Consider the following 19,578-nt stretch of genomic DNA (forward strand, 5'->3'; position numbering starts at 1 on the left):
TCCCAGAGTGCTTGGATTACAGGCCTGAGCCACCCCACCTGGCCCAGGAGAGAGAGGGTGGCTCTCTTGCCCAGGCTGGTTATTTCTCTCATTTGTGTGTCTTTGTCTAGAGTTCTTTTTGCTTTATGGGTTTATGTCATTTAAAAATTTCTTTGCTGAATTTGTTTTTTGAGAATAGAGATAAATGTGAGTGTTCAATCTGCCATGTTTAACTGGATAGTAATGATTTTTTTCCATTGATTTTATTAATATACCTGGCTGAGAAATTGTCTGTAATGTATACTCAAATATCCCGGGGAAAAGGTATTTGGATAAACACAGAATTTTTCTCTGATTTTCTTCTTCCTTTTCAACTCTGTCCCCAGAAAGACTGAAGGTGAACTTGGTTTGGGTTCTCTGCCTTTCTAGACTTGGTATGTTGGTGCTGCTGGCTTCCCAAAGACAGCGGGATGAGAATGCCTATAAATCTTCAGTCTTAACCAACTATGAGTTGCAGACCTCACCGTTCCCTGCAGATCTGTGCCTCAGAGCAATGAATTTAGATCAGGGCAGGTTTACTGTTGTTTATTGCTTTATAATCAGTGTTGTTTGCTCATGGTAATTGGCTTACAAAACCTCTTAAATCGCTAATAAAAATACTCAGGAACAGGGAGGTCACTGGGTAAGTGGAAGGTGAGGAGTCCCAAGGCTCCATAAGGTCTGAGAACCCTATGTGTCTAGTTCCTCAGACACACCCTCTGAGATGAGCTCAGAACATTTCAGAGATAGTCTGATCATTTCCAAAGAATTATTTTCTGCCTACTCACGTCATCATAATCAAACTAGTTGCTACATGTGGCAAATACTGTAGGCAATACAATTCTGGCTGATAATCACCATAATCAAGAAATGGAAATAAATAGCAACAATGGGGCAAGAACTCTAACAGCTCTCACTGGACTGTTTGCATGGTGTACATGATAAGAGAGGCTCAGAGAACCTGGCAGCAACTAAGTAGTTGTTTTTTTCTTTTTTTACAGTTTTTGGCTGGGGCTGGATTTGAACCCACCACCTCTGGCATATGGGGCTGGCACCCTACTCCTTTGAGCCACAGGCGCCACCCGCAACTAAGTAGTGTTATAGGTATTCCAACTCAGACTTGTCAGACATTGCCTGTTGTCTAAATCCTATATAGAGATTCGGGACACATTTTGATTTAAGATGTGGGTTCACACCTGCAATTCTAGCACTGTGGGAGGCCAAGTAGGGTGGATTGCTTGAGCTCAAGAGTTCAAGAACAGCCTGTGGCTCAAGTGGCTAAGGCGCCAGCCACATACACCTGAGCTGGTGGGTTTGAATCCAGCCCGGGCCTGCCAAACAACGACTGCTGCAACCAAAAAATAGCTGGCATTGTGGCAGGCACCTGTAGTCCTAGCTACTTAGGATGCGGAGGCAGGAGAATCACTTGAGCCCAGGGAATTGTGATGCCACGTCACTCTACCCAGGGTGACAGCTTGAAGCTTTGTCTCAAAAAAAAAACAACAAAAAAACAAAAAACAACCTGAGCAACAGCAAGACCCCATCTCTACTAAAAATAGAGAAACTAGCCTCAAGTGGTGGTGTGCCTATAGTCTCAGCTACTTGGGAGGCTGATGGAGGAGGATTTATTTATTTATTTATTTATTTATTTTTGGAGACAGAGTCTCACTTTGTCGCCCTTGGTAGAGTGTCGTGGCATCATAGCTCACAGCAACTTCAGACTCTTGGGCACAAACAATCCTCTTGCCTAAGCATTCCGAGTAGCTGGGACTACAGGTGCCCACCACAATGCCCGGCTATGTTTAGAGGCAAGGTCTCGCTCTTGCTTAAGCTGGTCTTGGACCTGTGAACTCAGTGCAATCCACCCATCTCGGCCTCCCAGAGTGCTGAGATTACAGGTCTCACTCTTGTTTAAGCTGGTCTCCGACCTGTGAACTCAGGGCAATCCACCCACCTCGGCCTCCCAGAGTGCTGAGATTACAGGTCTAAGCCATGGCGCCTGACCAGAGGATTTCTTGTCCAGGAGTTTGAGGTTGCTTTGAGCTATGATGAGGCCATAGCAGTCAACCCAGGGCAATAGAGTGAGATTCTGCCTAAAAAAAAAAAAAAGAAAAAATCTAAAAGGTCTGATTTGTTATGGAAAGCAGGAAAGCATAGGGTAAAACAAAAGAACGTTTTGCGGAAGGCCATTTCCAGTTCTATTTGTCTAGCATGCTTTTCCACAATTATTTCTGTAGCAGATACTACAGGGCAGTGGGAATGCAAAGAAAGTTGTCAGGAAGGCTTCTGTTTTGATAGAGAGAGATGGAGCAAACTACAACATTGTAAACCTGATTTTAGTATCAGCCAAATAAAATCAGAACTACATGGTGGTGGTAGACTTAGAGGCAGGAACTGGAAATATCTCTTGGTTTGGGCCACAGTTAAACAGCACTGATTTTTTTTTTTTTTTTTCCAGAGCGGACAAACTCTTCTTCAGGAAAACTAAGAAATCGCTTCCCCTGACAAAAAAACAAAACAAAACAAAACACCCCGCAAGTTTAATGGGACTCAGACCTGCGTCCCTCTGTCACCTCTAGGTAGGGAGGTATTAGAGGAAAAAGTGAGCTCCTGTGAGGAGTCTCATGTGAGAGGGAAGAAGATGGATATGTCAGTTAGTCTCCGGTAGCCTGGAATAGCCTGGGAATGTTAGGTTTTTATGTTCATTTTAATTGTTTTGATGTCTTAACATAGTAATAAATTGTCAGTTAATCACTTTTATGCAATAATAAAAGGTGCATAAAATGTTACTGTTGCTTCCTGCTCTCAGTCCCTGCCCCAGCTTGGAATGGTATTGAGATACATTTCATCCTAAATTGGCAGAGTCGTCAGACTATAGAGGACACCCTGACAATGATCCTACATTCTACAGCAGATAATATAAAAAGCCTTGAGGTCCAAACTCCCTGTGGCTCCCAAGAGTGCATCTTCCAGAAGGTGCAGCTTTGGTGGACCTAGAGAGTTTGGTCAGGAAGGAAAAGCTCATATTCTGGTTCCAGGACAGAGGCTAAAAGTCAGTAAATGGGGAGGCAAGTGATTAATAAGTGTGATAAAAAGGGGAATCTGTGTTAAATTCAAGGTGCATGGGTTTAAGATCAGGTTTATGAAATAGTATTCTTGAATCCTGTCCAACTATCAGTGAGGTCAGATGTCCATGGAAAAGCCATGGCAATGGAAAAAGTCATTCCCATTTTCTGCCATGTGACCCCAGTATGGCCTTGATGTGTTTGATTTCTAATCTATCCTTTGGCTTAAGTGGAGAGGAGGACCCTCTGTACAAGGAATTGTCAACCTCTATTTTGTAAAAAGCAAGAGCCTTTTCGAGGCTGTTGCAAGTTCTCAAGAGATTTGAATCTATCCTGGTGTGCTTGTCCCACCAAATGCATGACATCAGGAGAAGCAGTTGTGAAATTAAACAATGATGAGGTGATGCAACTTCAAAAAGGTTGGAAATTCTTGATCTAATAAGGTTATAAAGCCACAGAGTGTAAGAAGTGACTTGACTCTACGATGAGTCATATGACAATCTCAGCACTTCCCTTGGTTGCTGGTGCCAAAGGAGGAGGGAGAAGGAAAAGAGAAAAATGAGGGGCGGTGGAGAGCCACCTCAGTTGTGACAGTTCTGCTGGGCCATAAATTAAGCTAATTATTAGTATCAGCTGTTACTTATTATTTAATTCAGTAACACTGCACTGTAATTCTACAATTCTTAAGCTGGCCAAGCATTTTGTAACGGAGCTAAATGCACGAAAGATCCTATATAAAATTAACCTTACTATTCTTGTTATTATACTTTAGGAGTCACTCTATCAAGCTGCTGTGATCATGAATTAAGAAGGGAAGCTACTGGGCGGCTCCTGTGGCTCAAGGAGTAGGGCGCCAGTCCCATATGCCAGAGGTGGTGGGTTCAAACCCAGCCCCGGCCAAAAAAAAAAAAAAAAAAAAAGGGGAGCTGCTAAGAAAGGTTAAGACATAGCTGACGCTTGTTTCAAGCCGGTCTTCCATAATCTCAGCTACTGAGAATGTAGGGCCAGTGGCTAACAGTTAAGCAGGATGAGATGTGCAATAAAGCCAAAGGTGTGGGTTCTAGTAGTGATTTTGTCATTATTTTATTTTTTATCTATAAAGGTTTTATTGTGCACAGAGGGAAGGGGGTTTCAGTCCTTCTTGGCAGCTGCTTTCCTCATGGCAGCCAGGACGTTGCTCAGCTCTTCCCACTTCTTTTTAGCACGGATGTGTGTCCCCACTCTTTTCTTGATGAACTTGAGGGCCCGTTTGACCTTGGAGACCTTGAGCAGCTCCATGGCACGCCGCTCATACGGGGCAAAGCCACACACTTCTCGGATCATGTCCCGCACGAATTTTATGTGTTTGGTTAAGCGCCCACGGCGCGGCTGTGCCTCGGTTTGCTCACGTTCTTGGTCACCTTGTGGCCCTTGTTGAGACCCACGGCCATGGGGTAGCGCAGAGCCACGACTGCAACAACAGCAGGAAACTCCAATGGCTGCCGTCATTATTTTAAACTTTTAGAACAGGGGTCCTCAAACTACGGCCGGGGCCACATGAGGCGGTGTGATTGTATTTGTTCCCGTTTTGTTTTTTTACTTCAAAATAAGATATGTGCAGTGTGCATAGGAATTTGTTCATAGTTTTGTTTGTTTTTAAATATAGTTTGGCCCTCCAACAGTCTGAGGGACAGTGAACTGGCCCCCTGTTTAAAAAGTTTGAGGACCCCTGTTTTAGAATAAGACAAATAAAACTCTAGGAGGAAATGGAGGATAAACACCTCTTGGGGGTGGGACACAATTATAAGAGGGACTTTATCTGACAAATGCAATCCGTGTAACCCGATTCTTTGTGCCCTCAATGAATCCCAAACAATAAAAACAAACAAACAACAACAAAAACCTTTAAAAAAAGAAACGCAGAAAATAAATGCCTGGTGATGTCTCCCCTTAAAGCCTTCAAGCCATAACAAATTTCATCCTAAAGTTATTTATTTTAGAAGCAGAGGAATGAAAGTCCTAAGGTTTCAAATTAATACCCCCTCGGAGCATTACTGTTAGAACACTGTAGGTAAAATAAGTTCACTGTCCAGAGTGTAGCTCATGCCTGTAACTGTGGGAGGCCAAGTCAGGTGGACTGCCTGAGCTCACAGGTTCAAGACCAGCCTGAGCTATAGCAAGACCTGTCTCAATAAAATAAAATAAAGTAAGTCAACTGGGAGATTGGAGAAACATTTGTGTATCTACTTAATGACTCTTCCTTATAGCATCAAATTTTTCTTTTTTTTTTTGGTTTTTGGCCGGGGCTGGGTTTGAACCCACCACCTCCGGCATATGGGACTGGCGCCCTACTCCTTGAGCCACAGGCACTGCCCCCAAGCATCAAATTTTTCCTTTGACTATTTCATGTAAAGAATAATGAAAAAGAACTGGGCAGGCATGCTGGCATGTTATCTCACTACTCAGGAGGCTGCAGAGGGAGAATGGATTTTGTCCAGGAGTTTGAGACCAGCCGGGGCAACATAGTGAGACCCTGTCTCAAAAAAATCACAAACAAATAGGGCAATATTTTTAAAAACATAAAAGAAAAAACTTCACAAGAGTGTTTTTTGTTTGTTTGTTGCCCTTGGTAGAGTGCTGTAGCATCATAGCTCACAGCAACCTCAAACTCTTGGGCTCAGGAGATACTCTTGCCTCAGCCTCCCATGCAGCAGTGGCTGCAGGCATGCACCACAGTGCCCTGCTGATTTTCCTAGTTTTAGTAGAGACAGGGTCTTGCTCTTGCTCAGGCTAGTACAAGAAAGTTTTTATTTTATTTTATGTTATTTTTTGAGACAGAGTCTCCTTATGTTGCCCTTGTTAGGGTGCCATGGCATCACAGCTCACAACAACCTCAAACTCTTGCCTCAGCCTCCCAAGTAGCTGTGACTACCAGTGCCCACCACAATGCCTGGCTATTTTTTTGTTGCATTTGTCATTGTTGTTTAGCAGGCCTGGGCCAGGTTCGAACCCTCCAGCCCCCGTATATGTGGCCAGCACCCTTGCTGCTGACCTACAGTACTGAGCCAAGAAAGTTTTTAAACAAATAAAAATAACATCACAAGAGTCATAAGAAAGCAGCATCATATAAATACAGTTCAAATATTCAGTAAATACCTTGTAAGTACTACCTCACATGCCAGGCTCTGTGCTTGGAGCTGAGATCCTTGTCATTGAGTGATATAAACCAGGATCCGGTCTTCACAGAACTTAAAGGTTGCATGCTGGCTTCAAAAAAGGGAGGCTTGATCATCTCAAATCTGTTTTCTGTAAGTAAGTGTCTATGTGGCTGTAACAAAATGCCACATGCTGGGTAATTTATAAACAATTGAAATTTATTTCTGGTAGTTCTGGAGTCTGAGAAGTCCAAGATCAAGGCACTGGCACTCAGTGTCTGGCGAGTGCTCCCTTGCAGAAGGGGGAGGAAGGCAAAAGGACTAAAAAGGCCTGGGACACTTCCCTCCAGCCTTTTTATAGGGAATAATCCATTCAGGAGGGCTCCACCCTTATGGCTTAATCACTTCCTAAAAGGCTCCACCTCTAACTACCACCACAATAGGGATTAAGTTTCAACATGAATTTTGGAGGAGACACATTCAAACCGTAGCAATAGGCAAGCCATAAATAATAAATGGGCTAGAAATAGAATGATAGAGTCTTTTAGAGGGCTAGCTCAGCAGCCTATGCCAAGGGGTCTAATGGCAGCTTTAGAGACAATTTATAGCAGCTCAGGATTCAAGCTGTGGAGAGCCAGGTAGGTATGCTACCCAGATGTCATCTAAGCCTTTCCCAGCCTTCTGCAAGATCACCTCCACTTCTATTACCATTGGATTTCAGCCTAAAGAATCATCCATTTGAAGTCCCCTAAGGCACATTCAGGCAGGGTCAGGTTTCCTGCCTTTCCTTACAGCTAGTGCCACTCCCTACTTGGTTTGCTTGGACGGTGATGAAGGAAACCCTTGGCAGCTACTTCTGAATTTACCGAGCCCAATTTTAGAAAGAGTTTCCCAGAGAAAAGGACAGCTGATGTCACAAGTTTCCCATGTACCATCTGGAAAATTGGAAGCCCTCTAGTTTGATGTTCTGCTTGTCTGTACCACATGGCACAGACGTTATGGGAGGGTCAGGCCATGTAGGTGCTCAGTCCTCAGCTGACAGCCACTGAGCCTACACTGGCCCAGGCATCGTGGAAAGGGGAGATACTGTCCTAGCCCCAGATGGATTTGTGATCTAAAATTAACATTTTTTTTTACATCTAAAAGAGCAACTTAAAAATATTCAGGTTAAGGCCAGGCACCATGGCTCACGCCTGTAATCCTAGCACTCTGGGAGGCTGAGGCAGGTATATTGCCTGAGCTCACAGGTTCGAGACCAGCCGGAGCTAGAGCAAGACCTTGTCTCTAAAAATAGCTGGGTGCTGTGGTGGGTGCCTATAGTCCCAGCTACTCGGGAGGTTGAGGCTAGAGAGTCTCTTGACTCCAAGAGTTGGAGGTTGCTGTGAGCTATGATGCTACAGTACTCTACAGAGGGTGACAAAGTGAGACTGTGTCTCAAAAAAAAAAATGCAGGTTAAATCTACTTTCTATATATTTATTGATTGCCATTAACTTAGATTATTAAATACTATCTTTTTGAAGCTCCATCTCCCCTTGCCGTCAGTAATGGAGTTTCTCAGTAATAGGTTTTTCTTTTTCTTAAATGATCTTCTGCAGCTCTTCCCTTTAAACTAAGGGAATATTATCATAACAAAAATCCTTTCCTATTCAGCTAGAAATGAGCACTTAACTTAAATCACAAGCCAAGCTTTAAAGGGCCATTAATTAGTAATGGTACCAGAGGAGATGGCTGAAATCGGGCAGAATAGGCCTAATTTTTGCTTCTTATTCCATCTGACAACATCTTTCCTTGAAAAGCACATTTAATTACTGAGTGAGGAATCTTGGTAGAATTTCACCCTGGTGCTTAGCACATGGAAAACTCTTGAGAAATGTTCTGTGCCTCTTTTCCCTTTTCTTTCTACCTTTTTTGCTCTCACCAATCATCTCTGCTCCCATCTGATTATGAAAAGAATGGCTTGGACTTACTCATTTTATAAGCTTATGTTGTTGGTATTCCTCTCCTAGACGGACTACTTCACTGATAATCTGACGCCACCCACGCCTGGCTTCCCCAGGGCCCTGCTCTTCCAGTAGCTTCTTCTTTACTGTGTATTTTCATTATTTCTTTCTTTAATGTTTCCTTCCCCTTAGTCAACTAATATGCTTTACCTTAAAATCCAACAACACTTTCTCTCCTTCTCTCTTTTCTTTCTAAGTTGCTGGCTGTTTTCTCCCACCTATTGCATCAATCTTCTTTAAAAAGTAGTATACACTCTCTCCCTCCTCACCTAAAATCCACTCCCCGACTTATGCAATTTGGCTTCTGTGGCTACTGAAACTGCTTTCCTAGAAATCAGTGATGACCTCCTTCTTAACAAATGTGGGGGACTCTTCTCAGTCCTCTTTTACATCCCCGTGGCATCCACTCCTTGGATAAAATTCTCCTTTCTGGGCATGGTGGCTCACGCCTGTAATCCTAGCACTCTGGGAGGCCAAGTCAGTTGGGTTGCTAGAGCTCATGAGTTTGAGACCAGTCTGAGCAAAAGCGAGACCCCATCTCTACTCAAAATAGAAAGACTGAGGTGAGAGGATTGCTTGAGCCCAAGAGTTGGAGGTTGCTGTGAGCTATAACACCACAGTATTCTACCCAGGGTGACAGCTGGAGACTCTGTCTCAAAAGAAAAAAAAAAATTCTCCTTTCTACATTTATCTGCCACTCTTTTCTCTTCCTTCCTTCCTCTCTCTCTCTCTTTCTTTTTTTTGAGACAGAGTCTCACTTTGTCATCCTTGGTAGACTGCTGTGACATCATAGTTCACAGCAACCTCAAACTCTCGGGCTCAGGTGGTCCTCTTGCCTTAGCCTCCCAAGTAGCTAGGACTACAGATGCCTATCATGATGCCCGGCTAGTTTTTCTATTTTAAATAGGATATGGGGGGTCTCTCTCTTTCTCAGGGGGTCTTGAACTCCTAAGCTCAAGCAATCCATCTGCCTTGGCTGTCAGTGTGTGTGCCACTCTGGCCTGTCTGCCACTCTTTATTATTTGTGCTTTCTGTCGTCTTCCTGTTAGTACCTTCTTTTATTTTTTAATTTAATTTTTTTTTTTTTAAACAAGAGTCTCACTGTGTTGCCCAACTTCAAACTCCTGGGTTCGAGCGATCCTCCTGCTTTAGCCTCTCGAGTACCTGGGACTACAGTCACCCGCCATAATACCTACTTAATTTTTCTATTTTTAGTAGAGGTGAGGTCTTGCTCTTGCTTCAGGTAGATCTGGAACTCCTGAGCTCAAGTGATCCTCTTGCCTAAACCTCCTGGAGTGCTAGGATTATAGGAACAAACTAGTGTACCAGCCAGTGCCTTCTTGTAAATACTGGTATCCCCAAATGTTCGTTCTTAGTTGCTTCTGTTTTGCTCAGGATTAGTGCTTCTTAATCGGGATGCATCTAAGAATTACATAGAAAACTCTTTGAAAATACAAACTCAGATTAAATCCCATTAAATCTGATTAAATACATACCAATTATGACTGATTTCTGGCATCACCCAGAAATCTTATCTAATTGATCTGGAGTTGGGCCTTGGCATCTATTTTGTTAAATGCTCCTCAGATGATTCCCAGTAAGAATGAGCCCCACAGATGTAGAATATCTACTTTTATCTTCAGGCCTTACCTCATTCCTAGCACATAGACCCAAATTTCTAGCTCTTTGCTGACCATTTCAGGCTGAATACTCTGCAGCACCTTATTTCAGTGTGGTCTAATTCAAATTCATATGTTCCCAATTCTAAGAACTTCTTCTCTTTTTTTTTTTTTTTTTGAGACAGAGTCTCACTTTGTCGCCCTCAGTAGAGTGCTATGGCATCACAGCTCACAGCAACCTCAAACTCTTGGGCTTAAGTGATTCTCATGCCTCAGCCTCCCAAGTAGCTGGGACTACAGGCGCCTGCCACAATGTCCAGCTATTTTTGTTGTTGCAGTTGTAATAGTTGTTTTAGCTGGCCCGGGCTGGATTTGAAACTGTTGCAGCTATGGATGTGACTTACAGTTATTTATGTATCTGGATCCATTTCTTGCATCACATCTTGTGCCTCTGAATGAAGAGATAGTGTTTCATTTCTTACAGTGTCTTGCAAGTAACAAACACTCAACAACTGTTGGTTGAATTTAACTGTATTTTTCCTGTTAGCACCTTCTTGGTGTCTGTCAGAGTGTTATATATTCATAAACCATAGTCCTCACATTTTAAAATGTTCCTACTTTTCCTAAGAATTTCTTTTTTGGTCCTACTTCTGTTTCCTCCTTGATGTCCCTTTCTCCTTACCTACAGTCCTTAGGTTAGAGTTGTGACTGCAGCTTACCAACAAATTGTCGGGAATACCTCCGTCATTGATCTTGTAAAGAGTTTTAAAATCACTACCTTTTTATATATCCTGAGTAGTGTATATAAAAATATTTTTTCCTTAATTTCTGCATGTATACTGACCCCAATTTTTTATTTTTCATTGGACTTTGAACTCTTCTGAATAGAAGCTTTGCTTGGCTTACCATGTTTTGCATACAGAAAAATGCTGTGTGCTGCTTCTATTCTTTATAAATACCAATAGCAAGTGCAGCCAATGTATTTTTACTATGCAAACCCTACTCTATATTGATAGTTGTGATGCACATTTATATGTGGCTTTGAGGTTTTTATATAAAAAGGACACATTTTAGGTCCAATAAAAAATATAATTTTTACATTTGTGAAGTTAATGACAAAAATTATAATACCCATCCTAATTCTGAGTTTTCATCTCATTTATTATATTTTTCATCTTAAAAAGTTGAACTTGGATCTTTTTGAAAAAAAAAAAAAAAAACACCTTTTTTTTCCCCCTTAACATACTCACATCTTTCTCTACTTCCTTGAACATACGGAGCATAGTTATAATTGCTGTTTTAATGTTTTTGTCTACTAATTTTATCGCTTGTGGAACATCTGGATCTGTTTCTTTCTTTCTTTCTTTTTTTTTTTTTGAGACAGAGCCTCAAGCTGTTGCCCTGGGTAGAGTGCCAACAGCTCACAGCAACCTCCAACTCCTGGGCTTAAGCAATTCTCTTGCCTCAGCCTCCCATGTAGCTGGGACTATAGGCACCCACCACAACACTCGGCTATTTTTTTTGGTTGTAGTTTTCCTTGTTTGGCAGGCCTAGGCTGGATTCAAACTCTCCGACTCTGGTGTATGTGGCTGGCGCCTTAGCCGCTTGAACTATAGGCACCGAGCCTTGATCTGTTTCTATTGATTCTTTTTTTTTTTTTCTTATTATGGGTCATACTTTCCTGATTATTTGTATACCTAGTAATTTTTTTTATACCTAGTAACTTTTTATTGGATTTCAAGTACTGTGAATTTCACATTGTTGGAGACTGAGTTTTTGTTCTTTTTTTTTTATATTCCTTTCAATATGCATTTTTGAGTTATGTTTTGGTACATAATTTAAGTTATTTGGAAATAGTTTGATTCTTCTGAGGCTTGCATTTGAACTTAGGAAGAAGCAGAGCAACCTTTGGTCTAGGGCTAATGTGGCCTCTTTCTGAGGCCATACCTTTATGACCCCTCAGCCTAATGCCCAGTATATCACAGTGTTTTCCCATTTGGTCTGTCCGAAATGTGAACTATTTCCATTCCTGTATGATTGGCAGTAATTTTTCCAATCAAGTTTCTCTATCTCTGGTCTCGGGTACTTTCCTCACACAGGTGTGCTTGCAGTTACTCCGCTGAAGACTGAAGGGGAAACCTGTGCAAATCTCCAACACTCTCTCCAAGTTCAAGCTGGCAACAGACACAGTTAACAACAGTTGTTGAGTGCCTGTTACCTGCACATTCAGACCTAGGCCTCCCTGAATTCTCACCTTTGTCTCTTCAATTCAAGAAAACTGCCAGGATTTTGGGGGGTTTCCTTGCCTGTGGTGTAGCCTGTAGCCTTTCCAGGAGGTACACTGGAGACAATTATAGGTTCACCTCATTTGTTTCTCTTCTTGGAGAGATCATCATCCCAGGGTTGTGTGTTGTCCAACCTCCAAAAACCGTTGTCTATGTAATTCATCCTTTTTTCAGTTGGTTAAGGTAGAAGGTGAATTAGGTTCCTGTTATTTCATCATGGCTACGAGTGAAAGTCACAGTTTTGATTTTTTTTTTTTTTTTTTGTAGAGACAGAGTCTCACTGTACCGCCCTCGGGTAGAGTGCCGTGGTGTCACACGGCTCACAGCAACCTCCAACTCCTGGGCTTAAGCGATTCTCTTGCCTCAGCCTCCTGAGTAGCTGGGACTACAGGCGCCCGCCACAACGCCCAGCTATTTTTTTGGTTGCAGTTTTGGCCGGGGCTGGGTTTGAACCGGCCACCCTCGGGATATGGGGCCAGCGCCTTACCGACTGAGCCACAGGCGCTGCCCCACAGTTTTGATTTTTAAATAGGGGGTGGGGAGGTAGGTTGAACCAACTTCGTGTCAGAAAAATAAGCCAGAACATGACGATGGCTTTACATTCCTCATTGATAAAATGAAGAGGCTGGTCTCTCTGATCATAAAGTTCTTCTCTACCTCTGAAATTCTGTGATTCTATCATTAAGTACAGGTGTATCTTTGCAGAGAAAATTGGTATGTAGTCCCCAAAGTGATAGATTAAAGATTCAGAATCAAGGAATTTTTTTGTTTGTTTGTTTTGAAACACAGTCTCATTTTATTGCCCCCTTAGAGTGCCATTGTGTCATAGCTCACAGTAACCTCAGACTCCTGGGCTCAAATGATTCTCTTGCTTCACTCTCCCAAGTAGCTGGGATTACAGGTGTCTGCCACAATGCCCAGCTACTTTTAGAGGCGAGGTCTCGCTTTTGCTTAGGCTGGTCTCAAACTTAAGAGCTCAGGCCATCCACCAGCCTCCCAGAGTGCCAGGATTAAAGGCGTGAGCCACTGCGCCCAGCCCAGCATCATGGAATTCTAATTTTGCCATCGTAGAGCAAATTTGGGAGGAAGATTTGTGGATTTTTTTTTTTTTTGAAGTTTTTGGCTGGGGCTGGGTTTGAACCCGCCACCTCTGGCATATGGGGCTGTTGCCCTACTCCTTTGAGCCACAGGCGCTGCCCGAATTTTCTTTCTTTTTTTTTTTTGAGACAGGGTTTTACTCTGTGGCCTAGGGTAGGGAGGGTACAGTGGCCCAATCATAGCTTAGTGGAACCTCAAATGCCAGGGCTCAGACAATTCTCCCACCTCAGCCTCCCAGGTTGTTGGGACTACAGGTGCACACCACCATGCTTGAATAATTTAAAAAAAGATTCTGTTGGGCGGCGCCTGTGGCTCAGTCGGTAAGGCGCCGGCCCCATATACCGAGGGTGGCGGGTTCAAACCCGGCCCCGGCCAAACTGCAAAACCAAAAAATAGCCGGGCGTTGTGGTGGGCGCCTGTAGTCCCAGCTACTCGGGAGGCTGAGGCAAGAGAATCGCTTAAGCCCAGGAGCTGGAGGTTGCTGTGAGCTGTGTGAGGCCACGGCACTCTACCGAGGGCCATAAAGTGAGACTCTGTCTCTACAAAAAAAAAAAAAAAAAAAAAAAAAAAAAAAGATTCTGTACAGACAATGTCTCACTATATTGACCAGGCTGTTCTCAAACTCCAGGCCTCAAGTGATCCTCCCACCTCACCCCCCAAAGTGTTGGGATTATATGCATGAGCCACTGCACCTGGCCAAGATTCGTGTTTTAATAGATAAAGAATCTGTAGTTATAAAAGTGGCATAGACAATACAAATCCCATAGCACACATACGAAAAATAACCAAATAATTTGGAGTTGAGGAGTTATATAGGAATATACTTAGTTTCATTATTGTTTTTTTTTTGTAGAGACAGAGTTTCAGTTTATTGCCCTCGGTAGAGTGCCATGGCATCACACAGCTCACAGCAACCTCCAACTCCTGGGCTTAAGCGATTCTCTTGCCTCAGCCTCCCAAGTAGCTGGGACTACAGGCGCCCGCCACAACGCCCAGCTATTTTTTTGTTGCAGTTCGGCCGGGGCCGGGTTTGAACACGCCACCCTCGGTATATGGGGCCGGCGCCTTACCGACTGAGCCACAGGCGCCGCCCTAGTTTCATTATTGTTTACAGAGGGTAGGCATACTATATTAGACCTAGTATGTGTTCAATAAATAACAGTTGAATATCTCAGTGATAAATAAATTCATCTTTCTAAAAGGGTAAAACAATTGCAAAAGATTCTACTATTGCAAAAGTAAAAATCCGTCAATATCAGGACTGGTTAGTTATATATCCATATAGTATAAATTTTGAATATTATGCACTAATATGAAATGCTTTCAAAGACATATTGTTAAATGAAAAAATAAGATTATATATTTTTATTTTATTTACATGGTAATTTTGAAATAAAAGATTTAAGAAGAAATTGAAAAAGGAATGCGTATAATAGTACTATATGTATATATATAAATATGTTTTAGGACATCATATAAGAACATGCTTGTACAGACAGAGAATATATCCAGACAAATGTACAAATTGGTGACACCAGTGCATTGGAAAACTGGGGGACAGTATGGAAGGAAGATTTACTTTTCCCTTTATAACTTAAAAAAGCAATTCAGAATATTACAGGGTTACACATGTTTTGGTTACATAGTTTGCTGTTTTTTTTTTTTTTTTTTTTGTAGAGACAGAGTCTCACTTTATGGCCCTCGGTAAAGTGCTGTGGCATCACACAGCTCACAGCAACCTCCAACTCCTGGGCTTAGGCAATTCTCTTGCCTTAGCCTCCCGAGTAGCTGGGATTATAGGTACCTGCCACAACTCCCAGCTATTTTTTTTTTTTTTTTTTTTTGTGGAGACAGAGTGTCACTGTACCGCCCTCGGGTAGAGTGCCGTGGCGTCACACGGCTCACAGCAACCTCTAACTCTTGGGCTTACGCGATTCTCTTGCCTCAGCCTCCCGAGCAGCTGGGACTACAGGCGCCCGCCACAACGCCCGGCTATTTTTTTTGTTGCAGTTTGGCCGGGGCTGGGTTCGAACCCGCCACCCTCGGCATAAGGGGCCGGCGCCCTACTCACTGAGCCACAGGCGCCGCCCAACTCCCAGCTATTTTTTTGTCGCAGTTTGGCCAGGTTGGGTTGGAACCCACCACCCTCGGTATATGGGGCCGGCGCCCTACCCATTGAGCCACAGGCATCGCCCTGCTGTTGTATATTTTAAGACAAAATTTTAAGTCTTTACCCAACAAGTGTACAATGTACCTGTTAGATGTGAATTTACCTATCTCCTTCACTGCCCTCCCACCTACTTGAATACACCTTTTGAATTTTTTATTGTGTGTGCATATTATCTTGTTTTCAAAAATGCTATTACTGGCCAGGTGGGTTGGCTCATGCCTGAAACCCCAGCACTTTGCTTTGCAAGGCCAAGGCAGGAGGACTCCATAAAACCAGGAATTCAAGATCAGTCTGGTCAATATAGTGAGTGTCTTTACAAAAAACTAAAAAATTAGCCAAGCATGGTAGCACATGCCTGTAGTCCCTACTTGGGAGGTTGAGGCAGGAGGATCACTTGAGCCCAGGAGTTCAAAGTTGCAGTGAGCTGTGATTGACTACTGCACTCCAGTCTGGGTGATAGAGCCAATTCCTGTCCCTTAAAAAAAAAAATGCTATTACTGAATACACACACACACAACACACACACACTTTCAATGAAATAATTGAAGTTTTCTGAAAGCTTAGACTTCCACAAATTAATTTGAGAAGATTTTCTTGTCTCTAGATGAGTGTTGAAAGGAGTCAGACCACACCCACTCTTGATACTATCATCACGGGAAAGGACAGAGCACCTCCATGGATACGATTAATTTCCTTCCTTATGGAAACAATTGTTATGCTGGATACCTGACTACTGGCACCTGGAACATGGGTGCTATTGAGAACAATGCCTTTTGTTTCTTATCCTATGTGCATTTTGTGGTTTTTAATTAACCCTTATAATCTAATTCACCATCTTTCTGGCTTCCAGAGGAGCTATCAGGAAAGCACAATGTGCAGAAACTGGACAGTGAGTCTGCGTAATTCACAAGACGTTAACTTTTGGCCAGTTTGCTACTTTCACATTTTACAGATGGTATGTAAATGTGTTTGCAAAAGTGAAATAGGGCGGCGCCTGTGGCTCAGTGAGTAGGGCGCCGTCCCCATATGCCGAGGGCGGCGGGTTCAAACCCAGCCCCGGCCAAACTGCAACAAAAAAATAGCCGGGCGTTGTGGCGGGCGCCTGTAGTCCCAGCTGCTCGGGAGGCTGAGGCAAGAGAATTGCTGAAGCCCAAGAGTTGGAGGTTGCTGTGAGCTGTGTGACGCCACGGCACTCTACCGAGGGCCATAAAGTGAGACTCTGTCTCTACAAAAAACAAAACAAAACAAATGAAAAAGTGAAATAATGCCCATCAGGTGAAGTCACTACCTATTTTGTTTTAAGGAAAGAATTACTCCTCTGGCAAGCTATCTTAAAAGAGTGACTTCTAGAGGTAACCCATGCTCCTAATAATGTTTGATGCACCTCATGTAAAACCCAGCCAAGTATTCCCTGGAAGATACGAAGAGATATTTGGAAACATATGTGCAAGGCCAAAATTATAAAATCCATGGCTCATTAGCAAGTCAGAAAAAGTGCTTGGATTTGCTATTATACATGCCCAAGGCATTTTCTTCTGACTCTTTTTATCTGCTTTTAGATTTCTGGGGCTGTTGCCGGTTTTGAATTCCTGAAATGCCACTATAGCAAGCAGATAGTCAGTTCTAGAAAAATGCCTCCAAGATCCAGACAACCAATGAAAGAATATGAAAAGATTCTTGACTTCAATAAGCTTATTTTGTAGCCAGGCATTGTGGTGAGCGCCTATAGTCTCAGCTATTCTGGAGGCTGAGGCAAGAGAATCACCTAAGCCCAAGAGCTGGAGTTTGCTGTGAGCTGTGATGCCATGGCACTCTACCAAGGGTGACAAAGTGAGACTCTGTCTCTAAAAAAAAAAAAAAAAAGAAGTTTATTTTGGGCCTGTAAATGTGGTTCCTCCGCAGTCGTCTTTTCCTCCCCCCCTCTGGCAGGGTCCACGGCCCCATGGCGTATTAGAGGCAGTAGTGCCCCCAGCAGCGTTGGCCTTTGCAGGCAGCAGCAGCACCAGGCTCTGCAGGGGCAACCCTCAGCGGCCTAAGCCGTGGCGCTTCTCACAGCCTCCAGCAGCAGCACTGCTGTAACCAACAAAGACACCTGCGAATTAAGTACATTCCTGGATTTCAGCAAAGCCCCACAACGTGACCGAGATGACCTTCCAGAGCAGTGAGTTGTTGGTGGGGAACTTCATGTCCCCCTTCGACCAGTAGGGTTAGGGGGCTGAAGAAAGGCTAGATCTCTTAGATGATTACCTGTAGGTGGCCAAGCACTTCAAACCTCATGGGTGCTCCAGTGACAAGGCTAAGGTGGGCTTCTCAGAATGGCTGGCTGTGGATGGGTTGGTCAGTGCCACTAACAATGGCAAGGAGGATGCCTTCTCTGGGACAGATTGGATGTTGGAGAAAATGGATCTGAAGGAGTTTGACTTTGATGCCCTGTTGGGTATGGATGACCTGGAAATCATGCCAGATGAGCTTTTGGCCACGTTGGATGACACGTGTGATGTCTTTCCCCCCCTAGTCCAGGAGACTAATAAAGAGTCCCACAGTGAACCCAATTGGCCATCTCCCAGAAAGTTTAACAAAACCCAATCAGATTGCCCCCTTCACCTTCCTGCAATCTCTTCCCTTATCCCCAGGGGTTCTGTCCTCTACTCCAGATCATTCCTTTAGTTTAGAGCTGGGCAGCGAAGTGGATATCTCTGGAGGAGATAGAAAGCCAGACTCTACTGCTTACATTATTATGATGCCTCAGTGTGTAAAGGAGGAAGACACCCCCTCAGATAATGACAGTGGCATTTGTATGAGCCCGGAGTCCTATCTGGGCTCTCCCCAGCTTAGCCCCTCTACCTCCAGGGGCTCTCCAAATAGGAGCCTGCCATCTCCAGGTGTCCTCTGTCCGCCCCCAACTTTACTACGACCCTCCTGGAGAGAAAATAGTAGCAGCAACAGTAAAGGGTGAGAAGCTGGATAAGAAGCTGAAAAAAATGGAGCAAAACAAGACTGCAGCCACTCGGTACCACCAGAAGAGAGCAGAGCAGGAAGCCCTTGCTGGTGAATACAAAGAACTGGAAAAGAAGAATGAGGCCCTGAAAGAGAAGGCAGGTTCCCTGGCCAAGGAGATCCTGTACCTGAAAGATTTGGTTGAAGAGTTCCGCAAAGCAAGGGGGAAGAAAAGGGTCCCCTAGTGAGGGCAGTCAGGAGTGTTGTGTGCTTGTGCGTAGTCTCCAGTGCTGAAGCTCTGTGCTACAATAAATTATTTTGTAGTGGAAAAAAAAAGTTTATTTTGTTTTATGAGAAGTTTATTGTGTAGAAACCACTATAATACATGAATTATAGGAAGGAAAACATTGCTGTTGAGGGAGGAAATGTTATTTAAAATGGCAGTGTTTTTGGTGGATTATCCATTGGCAGGAAGGGTCCTGCTTCTCCTCTCAGTGTGAGCCAAAAATCAAGAATTTAACAAAAGGGGGCCACTGCTAGGGTTGCCAGAATTAGCAATAAAAGTAATTTTTGTTTGTTTGTTTGTTTAGCAGGCCTAGGCCCGGTTCAAACCTACCAGCCCCAATGCTGGTGGCTCTAACCATTGAGCTACAGGCACCCAGACCAGTAAAAATAATTTTTAGTGTAAGTATGTCCCAGGCAATATGTGGGCTATATTAAAAAATGATTTTACTATTTATCTGAAAGTCAAATTTAATGGGCAGCTGTGTTTTTTTTTTTTTTTTTCCGTAGAGACAGAGTCTCATTTTATCGCCCTCGGTAGAGTGCCATGACATCACATTACTCACAGCAACCTCCAACTCCTGGGTTTAGGCGATTCTCTTGCCTCAGCCTCCCAAGTAGCTGGGACTACAGATGCCTGCCACAATGCCCAGCTATTTTTTTTTGTTGTTGTTGTAGTTTGGCCGGGGCCGGGTTTGAACCCCCTACCCTCGGTATATGGGGCCGGTGCCCTACTCACTGAGCCACAGGCGCTGCCTGGGCAGCTGTGTTTTATCTGGCAATCCTGGCAGCTACAGAGTAGCAGTCGATGCATTTTATACTATTGTCTTCCCTGGCCTCTCAGTTCCTTCATGGAGTGCTACTGACATCCTCCACAAAGTAGGATCCGACTAGGGATGAGAACACAGCTGAATTCTTGCTAAGCTGCAGAGCCAGAGTGGAGGAACAAGCTACAGAGTAAACTACTTA

General features: G+C 43.6%; 2 pseudogenes; one reads left to right on the forward strand and one right to left on the reverse strand.

The window, feature by feature from the left end:
• Positions 1–4,177: 4,177 nt before the first annotated feature.
• LOC128594795 (60S ribosomal protein L36-like) lies at positions 4,178–8,143 on the reverse strand (annotated as a pseudogene).
• An 8,118-nt stretch (positions 8,144–16,261) lies between these two features.
• On the forward strand, positions 16,262–18,572 carry LOC128594796 (cyclic AMP-dependent transcription factor ATF-4-like; annotated as a pseudogene).
• The last annotated feature ends 1,006 nt before the right edge of the window (positions 18,573–19,578 follow it).

The sequence above is a fragment of the Nycticebus coucang genome, chromosome 9, assembly GCF_027406575.1.
Source record: "Nycticebus coucang isolate mNycCou1 chromosome 9, mNycCou1.pri, whole genome shotgun sequence".
NCBI lineage: Eukaryota > Metazoa > Chordata > Mammalia > Primates > Lorisidae > Nycticebus > Nycticebus coucang.